Source organism: Colobus angolensis, unplaced genomic scaffold (genome assembly GCF_000951035.1).
Source record: "Colobus angolensis palliatus isolate OR3802 unplaced genomic scaffold, Cang.pa_1.0 Scaffold86, whole genome shotgun sequence".
NCBI lineage: Eukaryota > Metazoa > Chordata > Mammalia > Primates > Cercopithecidae > Colobus > Colobus angolensis.
Window position 1 is genome coordinate 8,325,370 of NW_012122487.1, and position 13,044 is coordinate 8,338,413.

Here is a 13,044-nt window from a genome sequence, read left to right on the forward strand (position 1 = left end):
CTGATGTCATTCTTAAGTTTTGGAAATTTCTTGGCCTTTATCACTTCAAATATTACCTCAGCTCAAATTTTTCTCCTGCAGTTCTGGGATTCTACTTACATGTACATGAGGTCTCATTGTGCTGCATATGTTCTAAATTTATTTCTTCACTTTTTTATTCCCCTCTCTGTGCTTCATTCGGGATATTTCCTATTAATTTATCCCCTGGTTTACTAATCAGCTCTTCTGCCATGTCTAATCTACCCTTAAATCCTTCTAAAGAGTCTTAATTCAGTTATTATATTTTTCACTTTTAGAATTTCCATTTGTTACTTTCTTTCATTGATAATTTCTGTGGTGAAATCATCTATTTTGTCATCTATTTTTTTGAACATGTTAATCACAGTTATTTTAATGTCTGTGTTTGATTACTTTAATTTTGAGATCCCCTTGTGGGTTCGTTTCTGTTGACTCTTTTTTCCTCTCAATTTCCAGATATTTGGTCCTGTCTTCTGACATGCCTAAGTCAGAATACTGAGCATTTTGCATGACAAATTGTAGAAAATGTGGTTGATGTGTTGCTTCCTCAGATTTGCTTTACTCTTTTGTTTTTTTTTTGATAGGATATAAGAGTAGGCTCATTTTTATCCAATTGGGTTTGTATAACAAGAATTTCTAATGCTAAATAACAGAACAGTGGTCTCAATATAGCAGTTCTTGGGAAGATGCTGTTTATTGTGTTTATTGGTACTTTGTAAGGAATGTTGATTGCTGGATTTGTCTTTGTGAAAGACTAGTTTCAATTTGCCTTTATTCCAATAGTATAGTCCTTCGGGATCTCAGCTGAAAAACTGAGGTGTTTATTGTGGATTGTGCCCTACAGTTACTGTTTTCCTGGCCTTGGAGATTTTGCAGGATGTTCTGAGTCTCCAGTTCTACTTGGCTTTTCATTCAGTACTGAGTGTGAATTGACAAGTACTTTCAGATAAAAAGTAGTGCAGAGGCCGGGCGCGGTGGCTCAAGCCTGTAATCCCAGCACTTTGCGAGGCCGAGACGGGTGGATCACGAGGTCAGGAGATCGAGACCATCCTGGCTAACATGGTGAAACTCAGTCTCTACTAAAAAACTACAAAAAACTAGCCGGGCGAGGTGGCGGGCGCCTGTAGTCCCAGCTACTCGGGAGGCTGAGGCAAGAGAATGGCGTAAACCGGGGAGGCGGAGCTTGCAGTGAGCTGAGATCTGGCCACTGCACTCCAGCCTGGGTGACAGAGCGAGACTCCATCTCAAAAAAAAAAAAAAAAAAGCAGTGCAGAATATATGGATCACCTTAATGCCTGTCTACTTTCTCTGAGATTTTGGCCCTATAAATTCTGGAGACTTTGGCTATTTGCCAATGTCTTCAAACAGCTGTGTATTTATTAATTAATTGGATTTTATCTGATTTTTAATAGTGTTTTTGGTGTGAAGGTTGGTCCCATACAGACTATTTCCTCATAGGTGTCAATGGCAATAACATTTTGTTTAAAAAAATTTCTTCCCAGGTGATTTTAATCATTGCTGCCTAATTGCGTAACTCCAGGAGGTAACACTCACATCATAGTGTATGTAAATAGTATCCTGTGGAGTTGTGCAGTGCAAAACTTCTGTGGCCATAAGGTTTGAGAACTGCTGTAGTGTAGGGAATGAGACTCATGGTGGACTTTATAGGTGAGGTAGAGATTAACCAAATGGGGAGATGAAGGAAGTCATTGCTGGGCCAAAAAAACAACAAAAGCCTTGAGACTTTAACTGGAATAATTGGTTTTAAGGGCAAATCCATTGTAAAATTCTAGCTGTATAACAAACTTATTTAAAGCTAAATAATAAAATAATGTTCTTACTTCAACAGTTCTTTTGTAAATTATATTTACTTTGTTTTTCATAAAGGTAGAAAAAATTTAAATAATTTCAGAACAAAAGTCACCATTATTACCACTGACACTGAAAAAAATAATGTTTTATGGTGGAATATTCTTCAAAAAATACTGTCCCATCAGTGTTTTCTGCAAGTCCTTTCCTGGGTTTCTTTCATTTTTCTCTAGAACAAAAATCTGTATCAAGCTCTTGATTATGTGTATGTGTATAAAACTGTGTGAATAAAGATAGTATCAGGAATTTCATTCATTCATCTTATTACTCTTTCTATTATTCGGGATATGGAATAAGATCCTCCAAAGTCCCTACCTATCTTTGGATATTACGTTAATGATTATTATACATATTTTTTGTGGGAGTAATGATGCAGTGAAAGCATGCTGTGGATCTTGACCCTGTGTTCTTCTGTCATCCGGACTGAAGCGAAAGCTGTAGTCTGCATTTTCTTTCTACCATTTCAGGTAGATAGGTGGCAGCATAGTATCTTTTCTAGCCCATCTTTAAATTCCAAAGCTGAATGGAATTGCCTGGGTTGGAAAAGAAAGTGTTAACTTTCTTGTTTTTCTTTTCTTGTTTTTTTAAGGCGAAAGTGTTTATTCATTTAACAGCAACAACGACAAAAAATGAGTTGCACTTTGACCATTGCTGTAATGGCACTTAACCTGTATTCAGTAGAAAACTGGTACGTTGTGGGTTATGCTCATGCCCATGGTAAAGACAGTTGAGAGAAAGCAGGTTGTTCACAAATTCTGGGAAATGAACAGATTGGGAGCCTAATTTTCTTCCATTTCTCTCTTCTCTTCGCCTTCTGTTTTCAGGAGAGCTCTTTCTGAGCTGGATTATTTTAATTTCCTTGCAAGTGCCCCATTGTTTTTTATAGTAACTTAATGCTTTTTAGATTTCTTCTTAATCTTTTAAAATATTCTTTTATTATGGACATTCAAAGATTTATATGTTTTTACCATGTGAAGTTTTGAGGAAATACTTGAATTTATCCTTTGTTGAGGGAAGTAAGGACTAAGATGTGCAGGAGATAAGGAATTTATAGTTTATCATGAATCAATGCCCAAATTTAGGATTTATTTTTTAAGCTATAGATACTGATTTATATTCTGAGTCTTACACTAAAAAAAGACCTATGAACCTAAAAAGAATTAGTATTTACTGTCTTCCTCAGAAATAGTAACTAAAAAAATCCCGAAATTCTCAAATAGTTTAAAAAATGTGTATCTAGAAAAATTGCAGAAACTTGAGTAATAATTTTGTTTTCTAAATAAATGGAGATAAACTTTTTTTTGTTAGAATCACAAAATCAATAAATATTATAAACTTTGAGATGTTTGGAGAAGTTTTTCAGGTGTTAGACATTAAATTAGTTTGCATCATTTGCATTTATCATTCCAGTATAACGTTGAATTTTATTTAAAACCCCTCTGGAAAGTAATGTTTCACTTTAAATATTTATTGGCATGAAAATCACTGTCTAGGTTCTAAAACCTGTAGATTGGGTAATGATTTGGCATTTAAGTAAATAAAATAGATGGATATTGAAGAAAATGAGCTTTCATTTTTTACCAAGGTCCATATTTGACTGTTTCACATAGTTACTTTAAATGCTTATAAACAGATGCCTAGTCATTTGGTGTATTATCAAATTCTAATAATGTATTTCATTTTATTGGATACTGGTTATTTACCAAAACCAATACTAGAAAATTATGGTTTTAAGTTAAATATGAAGGAAAGTACCACTATATTTAAAGAGTATACCTTAAATTTATTGTATATTTATCCATGAATATTTTATTGGTAACGTGTTTTTTTTTTATATTATTCTGGATTTGTATATTACTTGAATTAGCAGAAAATGTCTACTCATTTGAAATATTTCTGAAGGAATAAATAGTATGATTATCATCTTACAGGTATGGTAACTGAAATTCAGAGAAATTCAATACCTTGTCCAATCACAAAATCGCCACTTGGCAGAGGTGTGATTTGGGCCCATGTCCCTAAGTCATGTTCTTGCTATTACTATGTCTTATTCAAGCTTCCATTCCATACTGCTTTTTGCATTTTTCCCTCAAGAAATTTTTTAGCAATATTATTGTAGGATTAAAAATATTAAATATATTTTAGAATACTAAACATCATAATATATACTCTTCAGAGAAAGCTCAGTGAACCTCCTGATTGCTAGATTAATATTTTGCTGTTTTCGTTTTTCATTGAGGCAGTCTGTTATATCTTATAAAGGCATCATAGTGGGTTAAAACTAGTTTTTAAATGTGTACCTGCTGGAAATCAGATGTGGGCAATGTTTACTGTTTCTCTGCATGAGAAAATATAAGCTTTTAAAAAAAAATTTTGTGACTGTTAGTATCAGAGTTTATACGGCTAATCTTTGATGGCATACCACTTTAATTCTAAAATTATGTCTTTTAGCTTCTTTTTAGATGAAGTGGTTCTGATAATTTCTAATTATTGTATACTTATTTTTATGTGAAGGGGAAAAGCATACTAACTGCATTTAAGGCTATGAGAGCAGTGAGTGACAGAAGGGGAAGAGAGGAGAGAGAATTTCAATAAAGGAAATGCTGCCAAAATTCAGAAGAGGAAAATAAATAATGTTTAGCAGCCTAGCCAACTCTTCTGCTAGGAAGATACATTATTATTATTCCAATTGGCTGATATCTAATAGCGTTGCTAGGGATTTGATGTCAGAACTGTGCCACAGAATTATTTGCCTAGCCTTTTGGCTAACAAAAAATAGAAATAGTCAGAAGACTTGGCTGCAGGTAGCTTTGAATATTGGTAAATCTTTTCATAATTTATTTTAATCTTTTCCTATAATCAGTTTCAGTTTTAAAGTAGTCTGAGTACTTCTGCTATTTGAAAAAATATTGTAGGCTTAATAATAACTTTTGTTTTTTTAATATCTAGAAGGTCATTTATTTTGTTCACTGAAGGATGGAAAAAAATTGCTGAAATACACATTTAGCTTTTTAGATTTTTGGAAAGAATAGCCAAGAGTCAAGAATAGCCAAGAATATTGTGGAATTAAAGTTGATGTGAGACGAAAATTATTTTTAATGCTAATATAAAAGTAATTTGGCTTTTTTGTTCCTGTTTCCTGAGATGCTAGTAGAAATATTATTCCTTAGTAACATTTTTTATGTTTTTTGCTTGAAAAGAATAATGTCAGATATACAGTTTATATTTCTAAAGAAATAAGAATAATCTATTTATTATTCTAACAATTGCCAATTCTGTTTGTCAGTATATCTCTATGCTTTTAGTGAGAGATGGAACACAGAAAGTTTATAATAAATCTTAATCCTGTCCTACAATACCAGGTTGACTGAGTGTATGTCCTTGTTAAACATGTTTCCATAGTAAGCTATAAATATTAATAGCATTTAACATAGAAAATTTATCAGTTTTTATTTCTCTGTAAGACTGTTACAGTTACTGTGAATTTAAATGGTTAAAACCTGGCAGCAATTTTATTGTCTTACTTTTACTTTTACCAAACACTGTAGCACTGCATTAATTGGTGAATGCAGTAAGGAAGTATGTTACTCTGTTCTCTTATTGGATTGCCCAAACTTTTCTAGAATTTTTACTGCTAAAATATGGTCAGGCAGACAAAATGATTTTTCTGGAATACTTCACCCTCAGCTATGAACCTTACAGTCAGATGCTAGTGAAATATGCTCTGTAAGGTAGTTGCATACATATGACTACCAAAATTTAGTGGATAATTCTGAACACTCAGTGATAGCCATTAGGAAGGTATAAATAATTATTTGTTTCACTGTAGATATTAATTGCCATTAGGATGTAATAAGACTGAAAAAAGTACATTTTACCTGAGCACTGAGTTGGGGAGTGGAGGGGTTTTATGTAGAATAAGCGTGTAACTTCTTTTCCTATGTTTTGGAATATAATAAACTTAAGCTAAGGCTCATTCCAAAAAGTGCTCATAACCATACAGATATCATAGGATTTTATTTTAGGATTAAATTAAGATTGCTTATTTTAATGTCAGAGTATTTGCCTTATGAACCTACCCTCAGCATGTGAAGCTGGTTATTTTGTTATTTTAAAAATTCAAATCTGTATGCTTTAAATATCTCAGATGTCATCTAAGCTGTTTCTGTTATGTTTATGTTTTAATATTATGATCTATACTGTCTCTAGGTGTTTCTATTCTTGAACAACAGAGAAAAACAAAATCCTTTACCAGTGGGTACAGTGGTTCTCAGTGGGGAGGAGGTTGACTTTCCCCCACACAAAGCATTTGGTAATGTCTGGAGACGTTTTTGGTTGTCACAACTAGGGGAGTGCTACTGGCATCTAGTGGGCGGAGGCCAGGGATTCTGCTAAATGTCCTGCAATGCACAAGAGAGTCCCCTGCGACAAAGTATTATCCAGCCTGGTGCCAGTAGTGCTGAGGTTGAGAAACTCTTCGGTAGGAGGAAGATCACAAAGAAAACACATATTTTTACTTTTCAGAGTAGTCTCATAAAAACACAGAAAAGTAAGTATAAACTATGGTTTATAAATAAAAATTGCTTCAGACTCATTGATAGGAAAATTGTCATTTTATATATAAAATTTTATTTGTAAAACACAGTTTTTAATTTTAAAAAATTGTGAGGAACGTTTATTCAGTCATTCAGTACATATTATTGAGTGTACATATTATTCCCCATTGTCTAGGCTCTGAAACAAAGTTACTGTGTTTAAGGAGCTTACGTTCTGATTAGAGAAGACAGTCAATAAACAAATGTATGGTAAACAATATAAGTATTATGAAGTATAATAAAGCAGGGTACAGGGGTGGATATAGTCAAGGAAGACCTTTCTCATAGGAACACTTGAGCAGAGACCTGGAACTCAAGCAAGTCCCTGTTGACATTCTCAAGGAGCGGTAAGGAGACCAGTGTATCTTGAATGGAGTGAGTTAGGGACAGAGCAATAGGAGATGATGAATTGAGAGTAGTAAGGGCTGTGATTGGACTGTATGCTTTATTAAGATAGTGGTTGGGACTTTGTAAGCTGTTGGAGGGTTTTGAGACACTACAGAATCTCATTTACATTTTAGGAAAAAAAAAACAACCTGATTGCTATGAAAAATAAACTGAGGGACAAGGATAATAGCAAGAAGACCAGCTACCAGGCTGCTAAAATACAGTCCAAACACGAAATGATTATGGTAGTGGTAGAAGCGCTTACAAGTGGTCTATTATCGTTTGAAGAGCTAACAGAATTTGGTGATAATTTGAATGTGGGCTGTGAGATAGAATGTGAAACGTCAGGGATATTTCCAAGACTTCACAGCCCAAACAACTGGAAGAATGTAGATACCGATTACTGAGAGGGGGAGCCTGAAGGAAGAATAGGTTCTGGGGAGAAGTTAAAGAGTTTGGTTTTACACATGTTTACTCTGCCTATTTGACTTCCAGGGACAGATGTTAATTAAGCAGCTAGATACAAAAATCTGGATTTCAATGGGGTGGTCTGAGCTAGATAAATACATTTGGGAGCTTTCAGCATAAAGATGGTATTTAAAGACATTGAAACTGACTGGAGATTTCCTAGCAGTAATTACAAATAGAAAAGAAAAGAGTTCTGAAGACCAAACTCTAAGCACTCTTCAGTTTTTGAAGTTAGAAAGAAGTAGAATGGTGGTGTGAGAGGGTCAAGAAAGTTGGTGGTAAATTAAAGGAGAATTTATCTTGATGGACTGTGGAATATAAACAAGTAGGGAGTTGAATGTGTTGGGGAAAGTCAATGATACGGTGGTTGGGCCAAAGAATTGGAGCTCCCATTGGGGCTGAGTTGTTAGCACTGATAGTCTACAGGGAGTTAGCTCAAAAGAAAGCATGTGGTATTCATAAGGTGACATACTTGAAATTATAATTATGTTATGAGTTGCAGTTCTTAGAAATAATAAGATACAGTATATAGTTTTAGAATTAGAATTGAGATTAGGATAGAAGGTAAGATTATAGGAAGAAATGAGCTGAAGGAATTCACAGATCAAGTATTTAATTGTTTGCTAGATCATAAATAGCCAAATCTGACTCTTCTTTTCATTTAGCTTGCATTAAGAGGTGGTGCCCCCCTACTGCTAGTTTTGTAACATTTAAAAATTTTTTAATGATACAGTTCTAAAAGATTACCAGATAGGAGTATAGGAATATTATTAATATTTCATGGGAGTGACCCTCTTCTCCTCTGCTGGTTTATGTGTAAACATAAACATAACTATGTTTATGTACATGTTGCCTATGTGTTTCTTTTTCTGTATTTATCGCTGCTATTATACATGTGAAACAATTCTTGTAGATACTGTTCTTTGTCTCTTCACATGTTGAGGGAAGAGACAGTTCTTTGTCCAACTTCCTTTGTTTTCATTCATTCATTTAATAAATATTTGTTGAGTTGGAGCTGATTCTACGTTCCAGAAACTCATCATTGAACAAGACAGGCAAAAGTCCCCATCTTCAAGAAATTTGCATACTGCTAAGGGAGACAAAACAATAAAGAAATACATATATATCAGATGGAGATAAATACTATGAAAAAAATACAGCAAGGAAATAGGGAATACTGGGATTTTCTGTAGTTTGGTTAAGGAAAAGGTCTCTGATAAGGCAATATTTAAGTAGAAACCTGAAGAAAGTGAGGGGAGTATGCATGTAGTTGTCTGGGGAGTTTTCTGGGAAGAACAAATGCAGCAGTCCTGGTTTGGAAGTTCGCTAGCTATGTCTGAGAAATAGCAAGGAGGTCAGTGTAGTTGAAGGTGAGCCAGGAAGAAAGTAGTAAATGAGATCAGAGAGCTGGTCTGACTCTTCCTCTCCTTTTTTCCTGTCTCTCACATCCTTTTCTGTGTCTTATTTCACAAATTTTGGTCTGTCTTTTTATAGGCCATTTATAACTAACTTTTATGTTTCATATGTATTTTGAGAGTTTGGTTTTCTAAAATTAAAAGTATTTTTATATTCTATATTTCACCATCACAACTTTTTGTACCTTTTATATTGTAAAATGTGATACACATATGAAGGAGTGCATAAAAATAAAAACAGTTAAGTGAATCATCCGGATGTTTCTTTTGGGAAACATTTGGAAGATTTATCCTTTTTGTTACTTTAGATACAGTTTATTTTCATTGTTGTGAATCCTCATAATATTTCATTTTTAATATAAAGCCATTTATTCATTCTGTTGGTGGATATTTACTTTGTTTCTAGTTTTGGGAGATTATAAATAATGCTATTGTAAGCAGCCTTGTTTAATCCTCCCTCTGTACATGTGCATGTGTTTCACTTGGATGTAGAGCTAGAAGTGCTGGTGTTCAAAGGTTAAGTGGTATGTTCTTTTAGATAGTGTTCAACAGTTTTCCAAAATAGTTGTACTGATTTAAACTCCTACCAGTAGAGTATATAAATTCTGATTGCCTCATATCCTTACTAATACTCATTTAAGTCTTCTTAATGTTAGCCATTTGGTATGTATGAGCAGTACTTCATTGTTTTAATTTACACTTCTCTGATGACTAATGATACGCAACCTCTTTTCATATATTTACTGATGATATGACTGGCCTATTTGGCAAAGTGTGCCTATTTAAGTATTTCTCCCATTTGACTTTTTGTTGGTAATTGTAGGGTGTTTTAGATTAGTCCTTTTTTGGTATTTGTTGTAAACATCTTCCACTCTTTGGTTTATCTTTTCACTCTCTTAATGGTATTTTTTGGTAAACAGAGGTTTTAAATTTTAATGTACTCCACCTTATCAACCGTTTCATTTTTGAGTAGTGTTTTTTGGGTTCAATTTATAAAATATTTTTCTATCCTTTCTAAAACCAATGTAATTCTCCCTTATTATCATCTAGGTACTATATTTTTCTGTCTTTCATATTTCTACCTGGAATTGAATTTTGTGATTCTCATGAGATGGAAGTCAGGGTTTCAGTTTTTTCACAGATGAATAGTCAGTTGATTTATCACCATTTATTGGACAGACAATTTTTCCCCCTCCACTCTGTAGTGCCATCTTTCTCATAATCATGATTCGTGTGTGTGTGTGTGTTTCTGTTTCCAGTCTGTTGGAGAGACAATACCACACTGTCATTATAACTATAGTTTTATAAGAAATGTTATTATCTAGTAGAACAGTCGTTTTTAACCTTTTTTTTTATTCCCATTTTCCTCCTGTGGAAATTTTCTCTCCTTACCACCCCCATGAAGTTAAATACTAAGAAAGAAGATTTTGTCAGATAAGATTGACTTGTGTAGGGCCACAAACCATAGTGATGGCTAAGACCGTTTTTCTCCCTCTAAGAACCAGTTTTCTCCCACTTGGGAGCAAAACTTACCCTGTCGAGAATACACGCCGTAGAACTGACTTTCCTACCTTGCTCTGTTTATATGAGTGTCATGGTATTCTTTGTGTTTGTTTTTTACTATGAAATAAAGAAACAGCTTAGCAATTTCTACAGACTAAAGCAAAGTAAAAATATATATATAAAAACTCCCACCAGTAGAGTACATAGTATGTAATGTGGTTATATATAACCTGGGCAAGTTGAGCTTATCCTAGGAATGAAAGGTTGTTTTTTGCACTAGAAAATCAGTCAGTATATTTTATCACATTAACAGATTAGAAAAAAAATTCAAATGAGCATCTCAGTGTATGAAGACAAAGATAAAATTCAGGATTCATTCAGGTTACACACTCTTTGTAAACTAGAACTAGGAGAAGTTTTGTAATCAGATAAATGGTCTTTCTCCCCCAACCCCTTAAAAAAAACCACAAAGTCAACCAACTATAGTATGCTAAGATGAGATGTTAACTTCTTCCCTCCATGTTGGGGACAAGGCATTGATTCCCACTATCACCATTATTATTATTAAACATAGTACTAGAAATTTAGCCAATGCAGTAAGACAAGAGAAAGAAAGAAAAGGTACAACTGCTAAATGAAATATAACTGTCATTACGCGTAGATGATGTAATTGTGTAAATGATTTATCTATAGTTTTTTTGGGTTTTTAAGAAAGTATAAAAAATGTGACTATGAAACAATATTTTAAAAAATCTGCTTTTATGTGCTCACAAACAAACCTTTGGACAATGAAATTAATAGCAAATGCCATTTATAATAGAATCAAAAACTGGGAAATTACTGAATTAAATCTGACAAAGTGCAAGGCCTTTAGGAGAAACTTGGCGAAAGATAATGGAGAGAATATATCATATGTGAATATATGCCTGAGTATGTGTTGTAACTTGAAAATCTAATTTTAAAATTTTTATGCAAATACAAATCATCTGGAATAATCAAGACATTCTTGCAAAAGAATAAGATGGGATGACATGGCCTACCAGATATTGAGACTTATTACAAAGCCATAATAACTAAGACATTTGTCACTGTTACAGGGATAAACAAACCAAGGGAACAGAGTAGAGAGCCCGTGTATGTCCATACTTCATGAAGATGTAGATGGATACTTCATCTCAGGTTGCTGAAGAAATGATAGCTTTTTAGTCATTCTGGAACAGTTGAATATTCATATTCGAAAAGTAAATTCAGATTCTTATCTTTCATTGTGCACAAAAAATTTAAATAATAATGCTATGTGAATTAGTGACCTAATGTGAAAGGCAAAATTTACAAAGCTTTTAAAAGGCTTTACAAGATAATATAGGAGAATGCCATTTTTACTTTAGCATCAGGAAAGATTTATTAAATAGGATATAAAAAGTACTAAAGGAAAAGATTGATACATTGGACTACTTAAAATTAAGACTTGAGTTTATGAAAAGATGCCATCAAGAGGGTGAATAGGATAGTTTCAGAGCAGAAGATATTTGAAATATGCAACTGAAACATAGCAATATCCAAAATGTATGAAGAAGGAGTTAGTAACCTCTGCCTTTAAGGTAGGGTAGGGGTGAGGGAGAGCCAGCAATGGGGAAGGAATACACAGGAGGCTCTACTTGGTTTCAGATGTTCTAATTCTTGAGAGGATACTGTTACTCTTCTTCTTCTTTTTGAGACAGAGTCTCACTCTTGCTGCCTAGGCTAGGGTGCAGTGGCACGATCTCGGCTCACTGCAACTTCCACTTCCCAGGTTCACGTGATCCTCCTGCCTCAGCCCTTCTAGTAGCTGGAATTACAGGCATGCACCACCATGCCCTGCTAATTTTTGTATTTTTTTTTTTTTTTTTTTAGTAGAGATGGGGTTTTGCCATGTTAGCCAGGCTAGTCTTGAACTCCTGACCTCAGGTGATCCACCCGCCTTGGCCTCCCAAAGTGCTGGGATTACAGGCGTGAGCCACCGTGCCTGGCCCAGTGTTACTGTTCTTTAAACTGAACACATGTTTTATGAATTTATCTGTATATGAGCACATTTCTTAGCAAAATGGAAGAAATGTAAGCAATAAAGAAATACATTTATTGATTATATTAGTTTGCTAGGTCTGCCTTAAGAAAATAAAACAAACTGGGTGGCTTACACAACAGAAAATCATTTTCTCACATTCTGGAGGCTACAACTCCAAGATCAGGATGTCAGCAGGTTTGTTTTCTCCTGGCGCCTCTGTCTTTGGCTTGCAGATAACCACCTTCTCTCTGTCCTCACATGGTCTTTCCTCTGGGAACATCTATGGTGTCTCTCAGTGTGTCCAAATTTCCTCCTCTTACAAGGACACCAGTCGGATTAGATTAGTGCCCACCCTAAGGGCCTCATTTTATTTTAGTCACTGCTTTAAAGGCCTTGTTTCCAACTACAGTCACATTCTAAGGTACAGGGGTTAGGGCTTCAGCATATGAATTTTGGGGCACACAATTGAGTCCATAACACTGATTATGTAGTAAAGATCTGGGATAGCAAATGGGTTCCTGTGATTTGGATAAAAATTTTTAAGCCAATTTTTGGATTCAAAAAGTGTTACATCTAAAAAAATCTAAGACAGAAGTAAAGATGTACTCTAGAGAACAGTGTTAAGTGACTCAAAATATGGATTTAGTGCTGATGATGTTAATTATGCATGTGTGAACTTGGAATACAGTTGTTTTTTTGAAAATGTAAAAGTGATAAAAAGCAATTTCTAGATTAAAGTTTTTTT

At 34.2% G+C, this 13,044-nt stretch overlaps 1 protein-coding gene across 1 annotated transcript in view; it reads left to right on the forward strand.

Annotated features, from left to right (window-relative positions):
- ZDHHC21 (zinc finger, DHHC-type containing 21) overlaps positions 1-13,044 on the forward strand; it is a 66,636-nt gene that overhangs the window by 26,844 nt on the left and 26,748 nt on the right. The gene's annotated exons all lie outside the window — the stretch shown is intronic.